Here is a 23,825-nt window from a genome sequence, read left to right on the forward strand (position 1 = left end):
CTCATTTTCAATCTGTACGTCATTCCCTCCCAGGCGGCCATTCTGACAACGGTTCCTACTTAAGTTCCTGCATCACTCCGTCAACAGCGCCCATTTTCAAACAGCCCATCACTTCCTCCGTCGGTAAAACTTCTGGCCATTTGGAACAGGCGACTTTTAAGAGAAACAAATTCCACAAGTATTTCCGGCGGGTTGTGTTTCAAAAATCACTGCCTATGAAATGAAACCCGCTGTTAACCGTGGGCGAGGGAATTCTTGTGACAATAGTTGTCCGGATAGAAATGCAATAATCCTTAGTATATGTATGTTGGTAAACTCCCCTGAATTGAGAAGTGCTGAGAAAATCCTTGACCAGTTGAGTGTGAATATATACAGCCGAACTTGTTTGGTTTAATTTCAGCTGAAAGACAGTTCTCTGTACCTGAACGGGTGAGGGACTTTTGAGCTGAAAATATAACTACGCCGGGCAGTCTTGTTTACACACGGGGCGGAGATCAGACACTCACAGAACCCGGGCTGGATCAAATTCACAGGCTGGGACTGGTTGATTTAAGCAGAGAAACTCCGCCCCACTGGTTACGATGAAAGAAAAAGGAGAGATCGACACGGAAATCCGGACAGAAAGGTTAACGCAGCCGGTTTGTTTTCCTCTGTAGGGTTGCTACATTGATCCCACTCCCACCTCCTCCCGCTGTCAGACCCGTCCTGAGCCGGTGAGAGTCAGTGTGACCCGGACTGCGGCAGTCCCGCTCTACCCCGGCTCACCCGGCCCTGTCCATCTGTAATGAGCGACGGACACATCACAGCCGAGTGGCCTCGGGAGCCGCAGCTCAGACTCAACTCTCCGTACAGGGTGAGAACACCGGTGCAGGAACATTGTCGGTCACCCGGGTAGTCAGACTGTGAACATCAGAGGTTCGTGTTGTCTACGATTCTAAATAATTATTCATTGTTTAGAGTGAGGTTCGCCTTTGGTCGGGATCGAGAGTAAATTTAGTGGGAGAAGGGAGTCCTGACATGTTCATGTTAACGAATCAATTACTGTCCAAATGGATAAAGAGAAACGACGTCTTTACCGTCGACCAGAAATACTCTCCAGGGTGATTTCTACTGAGTGCGAGCAGAAGGCATCTTTCACCCCGTTAGTGACATATGAATTATCCCACGGGGCAGTGACCCCTGGGAATAATTCTCTCAAACTCGCTCAAACAAGAGAAAATCAGCAAATGCTGGAAATCCGAGCAACGCACAGAAAATGCTGGAGGAACTCTGCAGGCCGGGCAGCATCTATGGAAAAGAGTACAGTCGATATTCGGGACCCCAGCTAATGTACTTTACATCGCGTCATTGGTTCAATGGCTCTTCTCTGTAGCAGGAAAGGGTTAGACTTTCTTCACGCTTGAAGGACAGTGTTTTGTCGAACCGGTTTGGATTTGATTTCAGCGGAACGGCCGCTCCCTGTTCTGAGGAATGTACACGGACAGGCAGCTGCTTACACGCAGACCCTGAGCATCGAGTCTCACAGAACAACAACCCGCACCTTCCAAATCAGTCAGTCATCTGCCCGCTTCCCCTTTCCATTCCAGTCCTGATGAAGGGACTCGGTCCGCAAGTCGACTGTTTACACCCATCCGTAGAGCTGCCTGACCTGCTGAGTTCCTCCAGTGTTGTGTGTGTTGCCAGGGTTACGAGAGATCCGTGTGGGGCGGTAGACCGGGTTATTTGTAAGAAACGATATACAGTAACCACACTGTCAGAATAATCTTGGAGAATTAAGGTGGGAATAATTCAGCTTCTGATATTTATTTCCGATCTTTATTTCCAAACAACCAGTTGTCTGTGCATTGGATCCGCGATCAAGAAGATTTTTGTTTTTTTTTTAAGCCACTTCTGGCTGTGGGGCCTTTTGTGTTCCAACTGTTTCCTGTTTGCATGATTTACATTTTCCCCAGGTTAGGTAAAGAATAAGATCAGCTCTAGAACAATCGCCTCCTGTTTCAAAGCAAGGGTGCGGGAGCTGTACAGCGAACACACGTTCCGTTTTCAGAGTTTCTTATTTCAGACGAATACATCTATTGTTCCTGTGTCGATTGTGTGCAATTTGAACTCTTCTCGTTTATTGCCAGTGGAAGCAAAGTCTTTGATTCCGTTGAAGGCCGAGATTCCTGATAAACAGCGGGTTGAAGTATTACAGGGATGGGCATGGGGAATGCATAATGAACTTTTGGATCAGTTCAGCAATGATCTCGGTATCTGCAGCAGCAGTTTCGAGGGCCCGTCTGGTCCAGTTATGCGTGTTGGTCCGTTGACCAGAAAAGCTCTGACAATTTATTTAATGTAAGCTGGTATAATGACTGCACGCGAAGGGAGACAGGATTTTATTGATGTATTTGAACTGAAAACAAACATTATTTATTTACGTCCAGCTTTGTGCGTTATTTACGTGCCCCAGCCTGGGTTAGGGGGTCGGATTTATGACTAACTCGGCGTGTTGGACAGCACAGTATCGGACCGAGAGACACGCTCCCCGTTCCCTGTTAATCCCGGTGCAGACTCCCTGGGGCTCTCGCTCACCGCCCCGCCCCGCCCACTGCCCGACACGCGCGCTCTCGCGGAGCTCGTTACCATCGCGCTCCCGGGCTCACGATGAGACCATTTGGGAAACCTTGCGCGCCCGTCATCTGTTCTCAGGTGATGTGCGAGTTATTTAGCACCCATTGGTGTCCGGAAATGTCAATTTATGCCTCATCTCAGACTGAGCTGGCCGCGCAGGTTAAGCACACTGATCCAGGTCCATTGCCTCTCATCCAGGAAGGCAGACTGTGGTTACCCGGCACCGCACTGAACACCATCCGGTTACGGGATCAGATGTAGGTGGTGTCTCCTATGGCAGGTTATAGGTTTCATCGGTTTCCCTGCTGCAGAAAGGGTTAAAGCGACTTTGCTCATTCCCTAGTGAGAGTGAATTGGGACTTTACGGACCAAAACCCTTCGGCAGGACTCGAGAATAAAAAGCGGGGATCGGGAACGGAGAGAGAAACACAAGGTGATCGGTGAAACCTGAAGGGGGGGGGGGTGAACTTTCCCGAAATGGCGGCCTCGCCCCGCTTCCTTGACAGAATTTGCTGGGATCGGTCCGGGTTGTGAGACCTTCACACCGAACCGTCTGAGATGAGCCGCCGCTCAGCCCCTGTTGTTCTGGTCCTGTTAGCAGGATGACGTAAACCATATTTCTATATTGTTACTGATAGAGAATTGTATAATTTGTTTTCTGTGTGTTATCTGAATGTACTTGCCTGTGATGCTGCTGCGAGTCAGTGTTTCTCTGTCCCTGAACCTTCCCGTACTTGTGCACTTGGGAATACATTCAACAGGACCTGAGACAACTCAGTGAGATTTGATTGGTGATGATCACCTTGGCAGCTCGGTAGGTCGAATGCAAGGAGACAGTATACTGTTAAATGCAAAACGCCGAACAGTGTTGATGATCAGAGGGATTTTAGACTCTAAGTTCATCGCTCCCTGAAAGAGACTACACAGTTAGATCGGGTGGTTAAGAAGGCAAATGGCGTGGTTGTCCTTATTAGTTGAAGCATTGAGTTCAAAAGTCGGGAAGTTGTGTCGCAGCTTTATAAAACGAGTTAGGCCACATCTGGAGTATCTCATACAGTTCTGGTCGCCCCCATTCTAAGAAGGATGTAGGGGCTTTGGAGAGGGTGCAGAAGAGGATTACCAGGATATTACCTGGATTAGATCGCATGAGCTATAACGAGAGGCTGGACAAACTTGTGTTGTTTTCTCTGGACACACGCAGGCTGGGGTGAGACTTGATAGACGTTTATAACTTTATGAGAGACATCCATAGAGTAGATAGACAATATCTTTTTTTCCCAGGGTTGAAATGTCTAAGATAAGAGGCCATGCATTTAAAGTGAGCGGGGGTAGGTTAAAGGAGATGTGAGGGGTAACTTTGATTTTCCCCCACGGAGTGAGTCACTGGAATTTGTTCCCTGGGGAGACCCGCCACTCTGATTGCGCAATAATCACTCTGCGCATACTCACAGTCCCCGGGGGGCGGTGACCTGTCAGCCATTTATTCATTATTTTCCAGCTATCTGGGCTCCTGAAAGATGCATGCATTTCAATTAAATCTCCCTGCGGAAGATCCCAATCAGCCACCCAGGTGGTCAATTTCCACACAATTAAAATGGTGAATCAGCCTCAGGATAAAGGGCGCCTATTTAAAACAAAGATACAGACGGATTTCTTTAGCCAGAGTGTAGTGAATTTGTGAAATTAGCAGAGGCAGCTGTGGAGGCCAGGTTGGGGGTATTTAAGACCAAGACTAGATGGGAAATTGAGAAGAGAGGGGAGGAGTGGGGATGGGGAGTGAGAAGTGGATGCAAGTGAGAGGCGAGGTGGGAAAGTGGAGGTAGTGTCTGGGGTGGGAGGTGAGTGGTTGGGGAAACACGGGGTTGCAGTTGTTGGAAATTAATTCCATAGAGGATTAACAAAGATATTGGAGAGTGCAATGAAGATTCACCAGACTGATCCCTGGAGTCATCATATGAAGAAAGATCAAATGCGATTACCCTTTCATTTGGAGAATCGAGGACTGAGAGGTGACCACATTGAAATGCACAACATCATTACCGGTTGAACCAGGGATCCCAGTCTCTGAAAAAGGGGTGGACAGTCCGGGACTGAGATGAGGGGAAATGTCTGCACTCCTAGGGCAGTGAATGTCTGTAAATCCCCACCACAGAGGGCGGTGAAGACTCAGTGATCGTCCTCACGTATAGCAGAGGTCGGCAGGTGTGTGGAGATTGAAGGGATCGAGGCAATGAGGATCGGGCAGAAACATGTGTCTGAGATGGGAGAGCAGCCGTCATCTTGTTGATGGTTAGAACGACTGACTGGGCACACGTACCAAAGATCAGAGAGATCGAATAGACCTGCGAGGTAATCTCAATACACGGAGGTAGTGACTATCTGGAATGATCTGTTCAGTGTTTGCATTCTTGGTTATCTACCTCGGGTGCAGTATTGTCACCGTGTTTGGAAATTCCCATTCACTGTCATCTGTCTGTGAGCAGCTGGAAATTAAAACAACACTCAAGATGCTGGAGACCTGAAATCAAATCAGAAATTGTTTGAAGCCATTCCGACACAGGGTGTTGGAGCTGAAACATTAACTTTGTTCCTCTCCACTGATACTCTTTATCTGTAGAGTATTTCTTGTATTTGTAGTTTGTTAGAAGTTTTCGTTGGAATGATTGAAGTCTCCTGGGAAATGGACTTGTGTAGGAAGCACAACGTAATTTATTCTCTTACCGCACAGAAACAGGCCTTTCGGCCCATCTAATCTGTGCCATTCTCTGCCTGGACCCATCCACGTGCACCCAGACCATAGACGTCTATATCTCCCTCATCCATTTACCCACACAAACTTCTCTTCAATACTGCAATTGAACCTGCATCCACATTTGCACTACCTTCTGAGTGAAGGAGTTGCTCCTCAAATTCCCTTTAAATATTTCACTTTTTGCCCTAAACCCATGACCTTACCCAACCTGAAGGCCAAAGGCCTGCACGCATTCACACTATTTCTACCATCGTAGTTTTGTATACCTCTAGCAGGGATTCCCAACCTGGGGTCCACGGATGCCATGGTTAATGGTAGGGGTCCATGGCATAAAAAGGATTGGGAGCCCCTGCTAACATCTGCCGTCATTCTGTGCATCAGGGAATCAGTTTATAACCAGTCCAAACCTACCCCAGTAACTCAGTTCCTTAAATACCAGCAACATGGTTACGAAGACAAATGATTTCCGATGTATATTGTAGATATTGCTCTGATATTAACCATTCCTTTGAAACATTCCGTGTCTGCCAGGGCTCCTGCAGTCTCTGCACTAGCCTGCCATAAGGTCCGAGGTCCACCTTCTCAGGCCCAGGGGATTTATACCTCCTAATTCATATCAAGACAGCAAGCTCCTGATGTGTAATCCCTATACAATCTATGACTTAACTAACGTTCCTCGTTTCTATATCTAACTCCCAAGTAAATTCAGGCACAGAGTTATCATTGAAGATCTTCCCATCTCTTTCGGCTCCACGCACAGATATATCAGATCATCAGGAGATAGCTTGAGACAGTTATTAGGGCCAGTACGGAAAACACAGGTTTTCTGAATAAATTATCCAGCCAGCAAATATTCTGTTATTCATGGAAATGTGCTTATTCCAGTTTTCGTTTACAAAGTTCACAAGAGTGATTCTGGAATGAAAGGTTTTAAGTATGAGGGGAATTTGGTGTCTCTGGGTCTGTTCTCAATGGTGGGATGGTGACTATGGGAGCAGGAACCTCAATGAAATCATGAGGTCTGTATGGAGTGGATGGGTTCAATAAGTTTTTAACAGGAAGGGAATATTGTATCTGAGGTCACAATCTCAACCCATTCAATTGTATCTGGGGAGCTTCCCTTCCATCATTCTGTCCAGTAGCAGGATCTGAATAAAACCTAAATCAATGACTGTGGTTGTTTGTAGTTATAAGTTATTTGCAGACACAAGAATATGATGGAATTTTTAAACACTCAATTGAACAGAGAAGGACACTTAATGGTTATCACCACAATTCATTGTGTGAAGTCCTTTGTAAATATCCTATAGTGACATTTGGAACAGACAAGCCGCATCCAACAGTGTGTTTTGATTTCGGAACAGCTTCTGCACTGCTGGATGTTCTGTAGGGATGGAACTACCAACAGATTTACTGGATGCACCTCGAGACGGGGTTAAAACAGTCACTGGGATTTTAGCTTCCCCATTACAAAATGGCCGAGTGTTCTCTGTTCATCTTTGTCATAGTGAAGCTCAAAGCATGGGTAACAGCCCACCAGAGCTGCAAGGAGTTTTGAACATTTCTATCGCTCTCTGGTCACCGCCCCTCAGTGGCCTGTGGAGCCGGGGTGGATGCCCGAATGCCTTGAGCATTCACTGTCTGGAATGTGAATCCTTTGTTGGGATGAAGAAGATAACTAATGAAAGTAGGGATTGCATTTATACAAATCTGATTAGAATGTCGCGAACATCTTGCAGTCAGTCAATATTTGTACATCAAAACGAAGAAAAACCTGTAGTGAGTTTCCAGTGATTTATTTTCAATTTTATATTAAAAGATTTTGTTCTTGTTACACTACGAGAGTTGTGGCGGCGAATTGCTCTGCTCCAGATCCCGCTCAGCAATAACATTGTGAACAAATGTGCTCAATTTACCTGCTGGAGAAAAGTTAAAATATATTCCCAGCTGCTGGTGACCCATAGCCGAGGTTCCCTGCCCAGTTAAAGCATTATCAGGTTCCAGTTACGTTTGGGACGAGGGAGGTGTTAGTTTTAGAACTGGGAATAGACAAGACACCGCAGCATATTACCGACTGGGAAGAGTGCTGAGAGTGTTGGTGATTGGACTAAAATCCTGGGATGCGGCTCCAGGATTATGGAGCTGGCAGTGTCTGGACTTTGTCTTTGGCTTCGTGCTTCTGCTTTGTCTTTGGCTTCGTGCTTCTGCAAATGGGGCTGGAATTTCTTCCTTCTGCAATGAAGCAGAAGTTTCCGGTCGGGTGGGTGGACGTTGGTTGTAGGGCATGAGCTGTAACGAGGGGTTGGACAAACTCTGTGCTGTAGGAAAATGAATTTAAATTGAATGTTCCACACAAGTCCATTTCCCAGGAAACTTCGATCATTCCAGTGTAAAACTTGGATTGTTTCTCTAGTGTGGTGCAGGCTGGCCTGAGACTAGGTAGAGGTTTCTGAGATTATGAAAAGCATAGGTAGTGTAGATAGACGGTATCGTTCTCTCATGGTTGAAATATCTAATTCCAGACAGCTTGCATTTAAGGTGAGGTGGTTTCAAAGAGGATTAGAAAGGCAAATTCAAAAGGCAGAAATGATTAGTTTAGTTGGACATTTGATTACTAATTTAATTGGTTCAGCACACCATTGGGGGCAGAAGAGCCTGTTCCTGTGCTGTACTGTGCTATGTTCTGTGTCTGTTGTCGAGAGGTTTCGGGGAGACGGAGGCAAAAGAAGAGAGTGGGAACAACAGGCCAGCTGGAGCCCGATGTGGGAAATGTGAGATCACCCACTTCTGTCGGAGAAACAGAAACATTGAGTGTGTTTAAATGGTGAGGGACTCAGGTGCAGTGGGTAGGGTGGAAGGTCAAAAGTACATTATATTATTGCAAGAGTTACTTTGCTCAGTTTCTTCGCTTCCCATCATGTGGCTGTCCTATTTCCACTATTGATGCTGTCCTCACTCATGTCTCCTCCGTTTTCCTTACATTCGTGCTCACCCCATCTTCCCTCCACTGTAATAGTGATAGAGTTCCTCTTGTCATTCATTACCACCCCTTCAGCCCCTGCAACTTCCACCATCTCCAAATAGATCTTACAACTAATCATATCTTTACCTTCCTTGCTCCCACCCACCCTCTTCTTTCAACAGGGATCACTCCCCCAACAATTCCCTTGTTCATTCATCCCTCCTCACTAATCTCCCTCCACCCACTTATCGCTGCAAGCGGCCTAAGTACTACACCTACCCGTACACCTCCTCCCTCACCTCCATTCAGAGGCCAAAACAGTCCTTCCAGGTGAGGCAACATTTCACCTGCGAATCTGCTGGGGTCATCTATTGTGTCCTATGCTTCCGATGCGGCCTCCTTTACATTGCTGAGACCCGCCATAAGTTGAGAAACCGTTTTGTTGAGCGTCTCAGTATCATCTACCACAAGGGGGACTTCACAGTGGCCAAACATTTTAATTCTGATTCCCATTCCGATGTCTCGATTTATGACCTCCTTTTGTGCCAAGATAAAACCACCCTCAGAGCCCACAACCTGATTATATGAATATTGAATTCTCCTTCCAGTAAACAAATCACCCACCCCGCAAACTTCTCTATTCCACACTGTGAACTTTCATTTCTTCTCGCCGGCCTATATTTCTCCCTGGATCCCTTCCTTCACCTTTCTCCTATTAACACGTCTCTGATTCTTTCATCTCCAGCCCTTGACTTGTCCGACACTTGACTTCACCTATCACCTTCCAGCTCGCCTCTTCCCCCCTACCTGTTTTTATTCAGATATCTTCCCCCTCCCTCCTCAATAATGAAGAAGGCTCTTTGCCCAAAATGTCGACGGTTTACTCTTTTCCATAGATACTGCCTGATGCGCTGAGTTTCTCCAGCATTTTGTGTGTTGCTTTGGATTTCCAGCATTTGCAGGCTTTCTCATGTTTAAGTCTGGTAATTACCGTAACAATCATTTAGGCTTTGGTGAGATTGTACCTGGAATATGGTGTAAAATCCCGCTCCCCATACTAACACGGGTTACACAGACCAAATAAACTGCCGGAGGAACTCACTGGGTCGGGCAGCATCTGTGGAGGGAAATGGACCGTCAACATTTCGGGCCGAGACTCTCCCTCTGGACTGAGAGTGGACGGGAAATAGTCAGAGAAAAGAGGTGAGGGGTGGGGATGGTGCAAGAGCTGGGGAGTGAGAGGTGGATCCAGGTGAGCGGGGAGGTGGGAAGATGGAAATAGTAACGGGGGTGGGAGGTGAGTGGTTGGGGCAACATGGGGCTGCCGAAGATGGATTTTAATTCCATGGAGGATTATCAAGGAGATTAGAGAGTATTTGTTTCAGAGATTCAGCAGACTGATCCCTGGAGGACGATGACGATCACTGATCGTCTTCACATAAAACAGAGACCGGCAGATGTGTGGAGACCGAAGGAATCAAGGAAATGAGGATCGGGCAGGAACATGTGGCTGAGATGGGAGAGCAGCCGTCATCCTGTTGATGGTTAGAGGGGCTGAATGGCCACCTCCTGCTGTTTCTCACTTGATGTTTCAGTGTTCCTGTCCAGTGAGGCCAGAGGAATGTGAATAGAAATTAGTGTTTATAAACGTAGAAGTTATTTGAATGAAACCTGCACAACAACTGTTCAGCTCTGAATTGTATGTCTGACCGGGATGGAAATCAAACCCATAACTCTGAGACGGGGTGGGATGTGGAGAGCGATGGGGACGGCGAAGGTACCGTGGGAAAAAAAATAAAAGTAGCTGGTGTAAATATGAAATAATTTGTAAAATGCGGCAGGTAAGTCGGGCAGCGTGTGAGGGGCGAGGAGCAGAGTCACCGGTTCAGAAGGGAGATCCTCCACCCGTCACGTGATCCAGTATGTTGCTCCCATTTCAAACGCTGATCAGCTTCCGATTGCTTCCGCGGCCCCGCCGCCGCTCTCACAGTCTCCGGATGGGCAGTGGTTTACTTTCCGTTCTCTGTTGAAGCGGATCGTCGGTTGGTCCCGAGGGGAGAACGAGACCGACAATTTCCCATCGGTGAGTACTCAAGCCGATCCCGTGGAGGGCTTTACCTGATGTCGGGCAGAGAGTCCATTTAACTTCCTCGAACTGGCGGCCTCGTCCCAATTCCTGGACACAACCTGTCGTGGTCGGTCCGGGTTATGGGACCGTCACACCGAACCGCCTGAGATGAGCCGCCGCTCAGCCCCGGTTGTTCTGGTCCCGGGAGCGGGATGAGGTGGTGATGCCGAGACTGATCACATCCATTAAGGTGTACCTGGGGAACTTTACCTCCATCACCCGGACCGGTATCGGATCCAAACTTCACCTGGATCGATACCTGGGGTCGATAATTGTCTTACATATTTCCAGCACATTGGAAGCGGCCATTCGGCCCGTTGTGTTCTTGCAGACATGAGCGTTAAACAGAGGAATCGCACCCTTGGGTCACTGCTCCACGTGTTTGAGTAGTTTCATCTTTCCCCGTTCAGACAGAACAGTGAGATCCCGATCTCTCACGTCCCCTCGGGGGTCTGGGAAGTTTATTTCCCTTTTTATTCCATGACTACGACTTGCCGAAATGCAGACAGTGTTTCCCAATATCTGGCCCGGTTAATGCGAGAATTAAGTCTTGTTCATTTATCTGGGTTTCTCTAATTATGTACACTCCCTCCAGAATTTCCAAAGGAGCAACCCAGGCTGTCTAATATTTCCACACGTTTGAAATGGGGAATCTTTATTTTGTTTTACATGTACAGTGGTTGAGCGAAAATTGTGTCTTCGGTATTATCCACACAGATCAATACGTTACAGTAGTACACTGAGTTAAAATAATACCAGAGTGTAACAACTCATTCTGGTTACAGAGAAAGTGCACTGCCGGTAGATATGTGGTGCAAGGTCACATCGATTTAGACTGTAAGGTCAGGAGTCCACTCATTACGCTGGGGAACATTCAGTTTGCTTATAACAGCAGAATGGACACTGTCCCTGAGCCTGGTGGGATGTTTCTGTTTTGTTTAATCTTCGCCCCTATAGGAGGGTGAGAAATGAGAAGGTCCGGGGTTGTGGGGATGTTTCATTATGTTGGCTGCTTTACTGAGGCAGTGGGAAGTGTAGACTGAGCCCATGGAGGGGAACAACAGGAATTCTGCAGATGCTGGAAATTCAAGCAACATACATCAAAGTTGCTGGTGAACGCAGCAGGCCAGGCAGCATCTAGAGGAAGAGGCGCAGTCGACGTTTCAGGCCGAGACCCTTCGTCAGGAGGGGAGGTTAGTTTCTATGATGTACTCATCTTTTCCAGGATTGTGTTTTTTTTATCACTGGAGCGACCAGAGGTTTAAGTACCGGGATGGGATACTTTCTGCGGAGAATTGTTAAAGCGTGTAGATTCGAAATGGAAATATACCAAAGTTCTTATTGTTTGTTCTGGTTTTGTTATATTGGAATCTGTTATCTACTGGTGTGTACTATTATTTCAGTATCTGTGTATTACTGGAGGACCATCAGAGATCACCCTTGATCCCCTTCTCCCATCCGGCTCCATCTGCTGAACCCTGCCCATTTGGTTCAACCTCTGTCCAGCCGGCATCCCATCACCTCAGTGATATATATCAACCATCTTGTTCAATCTTTGCCCAGCCTGTATCCCACCACCTCAATGATATATATCAACCATCTTGTTCAATCTCTGTCCAGTCTGTATCCCACCACCTCAATGATATATATCAACAATATTCAGCAACCTCTGTGCAGCCTGTATCCTACAAACTCAATGATATATATCAACCATCTTGTTCAACCTCTCTCCAGCCTGTATCCCACCACCTCAATGATATATATCAATCATCTTATTCAAAATCTGTCCAGTCTGTATCCCATTGCCACTATGATATATTTCAGGAATCTCTCTTTCAAACTTTGCTTTCATTGTGAAGTTTTGTTTTTCATCTTTTCCAGGATTGTTTTTTTGATAGCTGGAGCTACCAGAGGTTTAATTGAATACAGCACATGGCAGGGTAAAAGCAGCCATTTCAATTTTAGTCTCAGCGTGACAAAATTAGATTAGATTAGCTGCTGGGGGCAGGCTGAAGTGTATCCGCATCCTCTATACAGACCGGGGAACCAGCCTGAACCCCGGCCCCGGCAGATGGTCATTAGGTTCCAATTCCACCTCAGTTTGTGAATTGGAAATGGCAGGAACAGCACGGGAAATCGCAGGCACCGAAGTGTCTTTGTATGGGTGATAATATTGGACTGGTGACTCTGAGGATATGGAACTGGCAGTATACGGGCTTCAGTCCAGGTAGGTAATTTGACAGCCGGGATCGGAATTTTCTCAGTCTGCAGTGAACCTGAAGTCTCGGGCAGTTAGACATGGGGAAATCACCGTCTACACTGCCCAATGGGACGTCATATCTGTCAAGTATTTTGGATATTATTTAAGAGTTAACTAGGAAGTTGGGTGAATTAGGGGAGTGATGTTGTTCTTCTGAACTTTGGTAAAGTCTGTAACAAGATCCCGCAAGGCAGCTGATCTGGTAGGTTTGGTCACGTTGGATTCACGGGGAGCTGGCGAGGTGGATTCACACCGGGCTCGAGAACAGGAAGCAGAGAGAGGTGATTGAAGATGGTTTTAGCGAATGGAGGCCTATGACGAGTGGGATGTGTGTGACAGTGTTGAGACCTCTGTAATTCACTATTCATGCCATTGGTTTGTATTTGAATGTACATGGCACGATTAACAAGTTTGAATTGAATTGATTTCTTACATCCTTCACATACATGAGGAGTAAAAATCTTTGTTATGTCTTGGTCTAAGTGTGCAGTGTGCAATCAAAGTAACTTATAATAATTTATGATAAATTGAACAGTACATATAATATAGAGTACACTCAAATCAGCGTGAGCTAATCAGTCTGATGGCCTGGTGGAAGAAGCTGTCCTGGAGCCTGTTGATCCTGGCTTTTATGCTGTGGTACTGTTTTTTGGATGGTAGCAGCTGGAATAGATTGGGGTTGGGATGACTCTGGTCCCCAATGATCCTTCGGGTCCTTTTTACACACCTGTTCTTGTCAGTGTCCTGAATCATGGGAAGTTCACAACTACAGATGCGCTGGGCTGTCCGCACCACTCTCTGCAGGTTCCTGCGATTAAGAGGAGTACAGTTCCCATACCAGGCAGTGATGCAGCCAGTCAGGATGATCTCAATTGTGTCCCTGTAGAAAGTTCTTAGGATCTGGGGGCCCATCCCAAACCTCCTCAACTGTCTGAGCTGAAAGAGGCGCTTTTGTGCCTTTTCCACCACACAGCTGGTGTGTACAGACTATTTAAGGTCCTCGGTGATGTGTATGCCGAGGAACTTAAAGCTGTTCACCTTCTCAGCCCCGTTGCTGTTAATAGGAGTTATCCTGTCTCCATTCCTTCTGTAATCCACAACCAGCTCCTTTGTTTTTGTGACATTGAGGGAAAGGTTGTTATTTTGCCACCACCGTGTCGGAGAGATAATTTCCTCCCTGTAGGCCACCTCATTATTGTTTGAGAGGAGGCCAATCAATGTAGTGTCGTCGACCAATTTTATTAGCAAATTAGAGCTATGGGTGGAGACACAGTCATGGGTATACAGGGAGACTAAATTCGGGAGACTGGTTGCTAAGGCAACAGGTGACAATGAATTTCAAAGACATCTTGGTCAGTTATGGAGATGGGCTGAGGAATGACAAATGGTTTATTAACTTGGACAAGTGAGAGATGGTGCATTTTGGACAGTAAACTAGAAGGGACTGGTATAGTGAATGGGAGGACATCAAGTGTTGTGGAACAAAGTGACCTGGGAGTGCAAGAGTATAGTTCACTGAAAGTGGGCATGCAAATATAGAGGGTGGAAAAGACGGCTTTAATCATGCTGGCCTTCATCAGTGTGGACATTGACTTCTGGGCTATGGGCATTATATTGCAGATATATAAATTATTTGTGTGGCCACATAAAGTATTATGTACAGTTGTGTTCACCCTGCTGCAGGAAAAATATTATCAATCTGGAAACGGTGCAGGCGAGAGGAGAATGAGGGTGACATTGTAGGAGCTGATGAAATTAAGAGGCCGTATAGATAATGTGTTTGGTCGTGGTTGAGGATTTCAAAATTGTTTACTGTCATTCTGGTACACAAGTGTAAATGAGAACAAAATAATTGTTACTGTGGATCCAAAGCAAGACAGAGAAAAACAAAATGATAGAGACCACAATAATAAACAAAACACAACACAAAAAGTACGATAGCTTAAAAAAACATTGATCGCATGTCCCTAAATTGACGTTAGGCACAGGAGTGTGTTGACATATGGACACTGACATTGATTGTATGTCCATAAAGTGACTTTAGGCATAGGAATGTCTGGTCGTATGAGACTGACATTGACTGTATGTCCATAAAGTGACGTTAGGCACAGGAGTGTCTAGAACTGTCAGGAAATGTTAAACTAGTAATGGGTGGGATGTGGAAGGTGTGTTAGTGAGTAGAGGTGTTGATCAGATATCCTGCTTGGGGAAAGTAACTGCTTTCAGCCTGATTGTCCTGGCATGGATGTTACAGATCCACAATTCCTTTAAGGTAGCACCAGAGTCGTAAAGAAAGTTTTGGGTACATTGACCTTTATAACACAGGCTATTAAGAAGAGGGGTTGGGATATTAATGCTAAAGTTGTAAAAGACACCGTGATTCCAATATATGCAGAATTCTGTGCAGTTGTGGTCAGGTACTTGAGGAAAGATATCGATAAGCGTGAACGAGTGCATGGAAAATTACACGGACATTGCTGGTATTTCCGGAAATAATTATAGTGATCGGTTGAACAGGTTAGAACTTGATTACCTGGAATACAGGGGAATGAGGGGGTATCCTAGCAGGGTTCTAACTTTTCTATGCCATTTGCCCTTACAATTGAAGGAAGGGTCTATGGACCCCAGGTTGGGAACCCCTGCTAGAGATGCAGAAATCCATGATGGTATAAACAGGGTGAATGCAGGTAGGCATTTTCCCCTCAGGTTGGGTAAGATCATGGATTTAGGGCAAAAAGTGACACATTTAAGGGGAATCTGAGGGGGAACGACTTCACTCTGAGGGTGTTGCGAATGCAGAACCAGCTCCCAGCAGAAGTGAGAGATGAAGGTTCAGTTGTAGGATCTGAGAGATGTTTGGGTCGGTACATCGATAAGGGAGGTATAGAGGGCTATGGTCTGGGTGCAGGGGGATGGGACCACACCGAACATGGCACAGACTGGATGGGTTAACAGTCCTGTGTCTGTGCTCTAAGAGCTCTAAGAATCTCAGTTGAAACTTCTGCACATAATCGACATTTGTTGCAGAGAGGTCGCACCCAACAATGTGTTTTTATTTTGGATCAGCATCTGCACTGCTGACAGTTCTGCAGAGCTGGAACTACCGTGACATTTACTGAATGCACCTCGAAAGGGTAAAAACAACCACTGGAATTTTAGTATCACCATTTCAAAATGGCTGAATGTTCAGTTCATCTTTGTCATAATGAAACACATTGAGTGTGTTATTTCCTTTTTCGAATATCTTTGTGAGCCACTTCCTCCGTCGCCAGGGCAACAGCTCACCAGAGCTGCAAGGAGAGTTGAACATTTTTATTGCTCTCTGGTTACTGACTCTCAGCGGAGAGACAGTGGCCTCAGCGGCCGGTGTTGATACCAGGATGCTTTGAGCATTTACTGTGCGGGATGGATGATGTCTGTGTTGGAATGAAGAAACAACTAATGATTGTAGGGATTGCATTTGTGCAATTCTGTTCAGTGTGTTAAACATCTTGCAGTCAGTCAGTGTTTTGTGCATTAAAAGAACATAAAAATCTCCTGTACTGAGTTACCAGTGCTATGTTTTCAATTTTATATTTAAAAAACTTTCTTTCTGTTACACGACGGGGAAAGTGCCGGCTAATTGACCTGAGCTACATCGCACTCAACAATAAAATAATGAACAAACGTGTTCAATGTAAATGTGGAGACAAGTTGAAATGTATCAGCATCCTCTTTGTGACCCAATGCCCATGTTTCCCGTCTGATCCCCGTTTAGACAAAGGATCATCAGGCTCCAGTTCTGTCATGGGTTGGTGTGGGGGTGTAAGTTTTTGAACTGGAATTAGCTGAGACACTGCCGCATATTACCGGCAGCAAAGAGCTCTAGGAGAGTTGGTGCTTGAGATACAATCTTGAGATGGCGGCTCCAGGAATATGGAACTGGCAGTGTTTGGGCTTCGGTCTACGTTGGTGCTTTTACAGATGCGGCTGGATGTTCCTCCTTCCGCAGTGAAGCAGACGTGTCCGGGGGCTGGATATTGGTAGCGTGAATCTCTCAGTGTGAGATGTGGAAAAGATGTGCGAGGCTCTCGGTGTGGACTGTGACCCTCTGAGGTTGTATCCTGGGATACCACACATGTTTTCACCCAGATAAAATGAATCAGGGGATCGGGCTGTCCGGGTTTATGAGATGTTGGGCGAGTATTTCTGTTCTGTGCTCAGATGTTTGGTTCTGAAGTTCTGAAGCAAAGCAGAGAATGAGTTCCCATTCCATCCCTCACAGGGAGAGGCTGTGATTAAATACGCTGTTTTGTGTTTGCCCCAGTAGAAATAGACCGGGGTTTCAGAATTCAATTCACATTTGGAAAATCCCCCTCACTGTCACCTGTCTACCTGCTGGTGGGAGTCAAATAGAAACTCAAGCTGCTGAAGATAGAACAGAACATAGAACAGTACATCACAGGAACAGGTCCTGTGCTCACAATGATGTGCCACACCAGATATAAAGTGAATCAAACCACCCCCTCAAAAAAAAAACTAATGACTCCTACCTACACAATGTCCACATCCTCTCAATCTTCCTCACACTCATGTGCCTATCTAAATGTCTCTTAAATACCTCCCATGTATTTGCTTCCACCACCATAACAGACATCCACACCTCTCTGAGTAGAACAACTTACTCTCGCATTTCCTTTGCATCTACTCCCTCACACCATCTTTGCATGTCCTCTGGTATTAGACATTTCTAAGCAGTAAATGATACTCCCTGTCTACTCTGTCTATGTCTTTCATAATCTTATAAACCTCTATCAGATCTTCCCTCAGTCCCTACCACTCCATGGAGAACAACCCAAGATTTTCCACTAAAAACTGGATGATGTTTGAATACATTCTGATGAAAGGTCAGGAAACCCAATCAATAACATTTTTCCTTTCCCCACAGATGTTCCTTACCTGCTGAGTGATTCTAGTGATTCCAGTTTCTCTTTATTACATTCACCCTGGAACATTTTAAATCTCCTGCGAATGGACCAGTGCACCAGCGCTCGTTTTGTGAGAGTTGATAGAAGAGTAAGGAAACCAGAACTTTTACCAGTGCATTATCCTGGGAGCAATTGTCCTGTTTTTCCCGGAAATGTGTTCAGTATGGTTGTTGCTAACAAGGTTCACAAGAATAATCTGAGTAATAAGCATTATGCATGTGGAGCATTTGATCGCCCTGGGCCTGTGTTCAGTGGAGTTCAGAGGGATGGTGGTTGGAGTTTGGGGGGGGGGGGGGGCTGTCAGAGCGGGAGTGATTATTTACACGAACTGAATAACAGCAAGTCTGGATGCAGTGGGAATGGAGAGGGTGTCTTGATTAGACGGAGAGTCTGGGATCTGAGAGTGCTGCCTCAGAATAAAGCAGCTTCACTTTAAAACTGAGATAGACAATAGACAATAGCCAAATGTTGGTTCATCTGTGGAATTTGATGCCACAGAGAGTGGTGGAGGCTATCGTTGGGTATATTCATGTTCTGGATTGCTAAATAGGTTGAATATTATAGCAGGGAAGCAAGAATACGGTGTTGGAAAAACATCCTCCATGATTGATTATGGAGCAGACTAGAATAACCGTAACTCCTAATTCTACTCCTATGTATTATGACTTGTATATAATACTATGACTGAATGCTGACTTCTTTGTACCCTATCACAAAGAAGAGAAAATCTGAAGTTTCTGGAAATCCAAGCAACAGACACAAAGTGCTGGAGGAACTCAGCAGGCCAGGCAGCGTCTATGGAAGAGAGTGGAGTCGACATACAGATTCTGCCTGGCCTAATGAGTTCCTCCAGCATTTTGTGCGTGTTCCTTTGTATCCCATATCAGGTTTTGTGTTCAGTGGAGTTGAGAGGAATGATGGTTGGGGTTTGGGGGGGGGTCAGGAAGTTAGGGCGGGGGTGAATACAACTGAATAACAGCAAGTCTGGATAGAGAGAGAATGGAGAGGGTGTCTTGATTAGACGGAGAGTCTGGGATCTGAGAGTGCAGCCTCAGAATAAAGAAGCTTCACTTTAAAACTGAGATAGTCATAGTCATACTTTATTGATCCCGGGGGAAATTGGTTCTCATTACAGTTGCACCATAAATAATAAATAGTAATAGTAATATTACTATTAGTAAATAGTACAACTGAAATACCACAACTGAAGGTGACGGAACAGCAACAAGTGAACCAGCCCGAGGACTGAGAGCACCAACTGAAGAGAACCCTTCTGACTCAGGGTTTCCATTGATTCAGTCAGGAGAAAGTTTGGTGAGTCTCATTTACTCAAACGCTGGTCCTTTAGACATTACATTTCTGTATGAAGGAAGGTAGGAAACAGCTGGAGTGAGACTGAATAGACCGAGAAATACCATTTATGCCTCTGTCAGACCCAGTTGCAATCATTCCAGATCTACTAATGTGCTGTCAGCATCAGCTCTGTGGAGCCACACACATTCCCTCATATTGTTTGCTCATTTCAAACATCATTTCTGATGTTTCCTTACTTGGCTGTGTTAGGTCTCAATTATCTCAAAATGCGTTGAGCATTTCCTCTCTTCAGAAGACGCCGCAGTTGTTTCCTGCTGTAGTGATTACAGAAATGTGGAATTACTATGAACTACGGCAACATGTCATTGATTCCTCCGCATGGACAGAATGGATGTGGCAAAGCTGTTTCCCATGATGGGGGAGTGTAGTCCAAGGGGGCATGACTTAAGGATTGAAGGGCGCCCATTCAGAACGGAAATGCGAAGAGGGTGGTGAATCTATGGAATTTGTTGCCACGGGCAGCAGTGGAGGCCAAGTCATTGTGTGTATTTAAGGCAGAGATTGATAGATATCTGAGCAGCCAGAGTATCAAAGGTTATGTTGAGAAGGTGGGGGAGTGGGACTAAATGGGAGAATTGATCAGCTCATGATAAAATGGCGGAGCAGACTCAATGGGCCGAATGGCCGACTTCTGCTCCTTTGTATTATGGTCTTGTGGTCTATTGCAAGCTGCAATAACATACTTGCCTTCAAATATATGGTCGTGCAAGCCTCTGCTAAGAGCAAACCCTCTTGAAGCCAAATGTCCCAGCACCACATTTCATTCAGTCCTAACTAGCAAATGCCAACCAATAATGTACATTTACATAGCCTGTCTTCATCAAGTACTTTTCTACTAATAAATGTCAGAACCTACGAATCTGTGATGAAGCAGAATTAGGTTTTACAATGAAGTTATGTTCCCATTTGGCCCTGTACCAACGGCATGGGTCATATCTGTACTGGAGATGAACAAATGTTCTTGCAGCCAGGACTGCTGGAGCTGCCGGGGTCGGTTTAAACCCAGTCGTTGCGGGATGGGAACCAGGGTGTTTGGTCAGATGACAGAAGAGTTGATATAATGGTAGATGCAATGTTCAAAGAGACTGCGGAAGGATCGGTTGTGGACAGGGCATCAGGTAGCTAGCTGGAAATGTGTTTAATTCAATACAATAAGTATGAAGAATAAGAGTAACTTAGAACATGGATGGTACATGTTATCACCATTACACAGACCTGACTGTTACAAGGGCAGGATTGGTTTTTGATGCTCCAGGTCTTAGTTATTTCATACTACATATGGAGGGGTGCGAAATGGTGAGAATTATCTTTACTAATTACGGATGGTATCACAGCTGCATAAACAGAGGACGTCAATGTGGGTGAATGTCAGAAACGGGAAGGGGACTATCATTCTGGGAGTATTCTATAGGCCTCCCCCAAAGCCACAGGGATAATGAGAGCAGATAACTTGGCAGCCTTGGGAAAGGTGCAAAAGCAACAAGGTTGTTATCATTGTTGACCTCAACTTTCCTGATGTTCATTCCACTTCCTTGTTCCAAAATGTGTCAATGGGGCAGAATGTGTTGTGTGTCCAGGAAGGATTCTTGACATAGTATGTCAATGGGCTAACTGGAGGAGTTGCCATACTGCATCTAGTATGAGGTAATGATGCTGGTCAGGTGACAGATATCACAATGGGTGACCTTTTTGAGATAGTGACCACATCACCACAACTTTTATCGTGGTCATGGACAAGGATAGTAGCAGACCATACAAGGCAGTATTTATTTAGTGGATGGATAGTTACAATGGTATTCGGAGCAACTTGGGAGTGTAAATTGGGAAAACATTTTCAAAGGGAAATGCACGATGGAACTGTGAAGGTTGTTTCAGGAAAGAATGTTTAAATAAACAAACTGTGGTTCACAAGAGATGAGAACATTTAAGCAAGAGGGAAAAAGAAGCATTATTTAGGTTTAGGAAGCAACATCCAAGCAAGGCTCCAGAGAATTGTAAAGTAGTCTGGAAGTAGTTTAAGAAGTGACTTAGAGGTCGAAGGGAACTTGAGGAGTCCTTGGGAGGTAGGATGAAGGAAAGCCCAAAGCGTTCTACTTGTGGGTGAAGAAGAGGAGGGTGAATAATTGAGGTAAGGACTACTCAGGAGTAAAGGTGGAAACGTGCCTGGAGGATGCGGTGATAGGGGAGGTGCCTAATGAATGTTTTGCTTCAGAGTTACCAATGAGATGGACAGTGATTGTGACGATAATATAGCAGCATGGCAATGGTAAGAAAGAGATTTTGTTGAATCTACCAATAAACACCACGTTACTAGAGAAATTGCGGGGGAGGTTGCGGGGCATCGACAATGATCATTGTATCCTCTCCGGCCACAGGGATAGTAACACATGATTGGGGGCTGTCAAATGTTCTCTAATTCAATAAACCAAATGGGTTTAATCATGGGGATTATAGACCAGTGAGTGTTACATTGGGGGTGGGCCAACCCTTGGAACGTATACTTGGGGACAGCATTTGGAGAAGCATAAACTTATTACGGGTTGCCTTTTTGGCTTTTTGATAGTAAGTGGAGAAAATGGAAGGGGAGGTGCCGAAGATAATTTTCCACAAATATGGACCAGTCACACACAGAATATCTACCAACACTTGGATCGACAGAGACTGATCAGGAGTCACCATAGCATTGTGCATGGAAAGTTTTGTTCAACAATACATTTTAAGGTTTTGAAGATGATTGTCAATGATGGTGGGGGAGTGGATGTTGTACATTGAACTACAGTAAAGCCTTTGGCAAGATGCCTCATGACAGCTTGGTCTGGAAGATAAGGTCCCATGTGGTACAGAGAGAGAAAGTTAGATGGATTTAAAAATTGCCTTGAAGGTAGCAAGCAAAGAGTGGTGGTTGAAGGTTTCTCCTCAGAATGGAGGTGGGTAACGAGTGGTGTACCGCAAGGCTGCACGTTGGAACATTTGATATTCGTTATTTGATAGCAATGAGTTGAATGCAAATGCACAAGGCTTGACCAGTCATTTCGTGGATGACACAAAATTAGTAGATTGTACCCACGGTGAAGATTATCGTAACTTATAGGGGATATAAATGGGCAGAGGAGTGGTAAATAGATTGTAAAACCAACACGAGCAGCAACGGTTTCACGCTGAGGCTGGTGACGATGTGGAGGGACCTGCCAGAAGTGGATGAGGCAGGCACAATTGCATCATTCTAGAAGCAGTTGGGATGTGAAGATGGAGTGAAGAGTCCAGGAGGGAAATGGGCCCGACACAGGAAATTAGGACCATCTCTGTGGGCACTGTGGTCGGCATTGTCTCATTGGGCTGAAGGGTCTGTGTCTGTGCTCTGTTGCTCTGTGATTCTGTCAGTAGGATTCGCCAGATATCACTGGACAGACATACAGACATGGTGTGAGAGTTAATGTTAACAGGGAATGTTTTGTCCCTGAGCGAACTGCTGCTCTGATACACAGGATGGTGATACTCTCACATTTGCAAAGTAATCCTACTCTCTCTGACTCACTGTCTGCATGTTGTGTGTAATTCAGGGCCTAACCAGCAGGTGGAGTTGTCCCGCACCGCGACCAAATGTAAACAAGACGACAACAATCAACCATCGTCAGTCAGAGTCATAATGGCTACAGGTACGTTCACTGGGATCTTTATAATTAAACTACTAGCCCTGTTGGTGCACAACAGTTCAGATAAAGAAACTTACAGGGGAGCTAACAGGGCAGAGAAAAGTTTCATCAAGCAGTGTCATTGATCCCACTGGTAAACCATACGACAAAGGAGCAGAAGTCGGCCATTCGGCCCATTGAGTCTGCTCCGCCATTTTATCTGATCCATTCTCCCATTTAGTCCCACTCCCCTGCCTTCTCACCATAACCTTTGATGACTTGGCTACTCAGATACCTATCAATCCCTGCCTTAAATACACCTAGTGACTTGGCCTCCACTGACGCCCATGGCAACAAATTCCATAGATTGACCACCCTCTGGCTACAAAAAAAAAAATTCGCATTTCTGTTCTGAATGGGCGCCCTTCAATCCTTAAGTCATGCCCTTTCGTACTAGACTCCTCCATCATGAGAAACAACTTTGCCACATCCACTCTGCCTTTCAATATTAAAGTAGCTCTGCGTAATCGATCAATCCAACAGTTCCAGACAGGGACCTGACACCAGTAATGGTCGAATGACTCCGTTCACCAGGCAAAGCTTCACCTGAGTGAAAGGAGCCGGAGACCCTGAATCAGCAGGTCGAGAGTGAAACACAAACGGGAATGTGACAGCGGTGTTGTTTTGTTACGTAAAAATCCAGGTTCAGGGTTTGCTGCACACCAAGGCCTGTTTAGAGGTGAAAGAGATCTCCAACTTACATTTATAAAATTCAAAGGCCGATGATAAGAGCATTTCTGGGATTTCAGATATTATGTGATAATTCAACATTTCAGGTTTTGGCAGGGCAGCTATCAACTCCCCCTCGATGCACGAAGTAGATGAGGGGAATTTTCTGAACTCTGTTTTCTGTAACCGAGCTGAGAATATTGCCAGGCTTGGAAATGGCTTAGGATCAGGAGACACTTCATTTTAGATAAACCTGTGGTCTGGTTTGGTGCATCACTGTCTGGTATGGATGGGCTACTGCACAGGACCGACAGAAGCTGCAGTAGTTTATAAACCTAGTCAGCTCCATCTTGGGTACTAGCCTACAAAGTATCCAGGACATCTTTAGGAAACGGTGTCTCAGAAAGG

General features: G+C 45.5%; 1 protein-coding gene across 1 annotated transcript in view; it reads left to right on the forward strand.

Annotated features, from left to right (window-relative positions):
• Positions 1–612: 612 nt before the first annotated feature.
• Positions 613–23,825, forward strand: part of LOC134341920 (NACHT, LRR and PYD domains-containing protein 12-like) — a 69,450-nt gene continuing 46,237 nt past the window's right edge. Inside the window, 2 exon segments of the mRNA XM_063039855.1 lie at positions 613–915; positions 22,617–22,712. The gene's annotated coding sequence lies outside the window, so the exon portion shown is untranslated.

This window comes from Mobula hypostoma, unplaced genomic scaffold (assembly GCF_963921235.1).
Source record: "Mobula hypostoma unplaced genomic scaffold, sMobHyp1.1 scaffold_42, whole genome shotgun sequence".
Lineage (NCBI taxonomy): Eukaryota > Metazoa > Chordata > Chondrichthyes > Myliobatiformes > Myliobatidae > Mobula > Mobula hypostoma.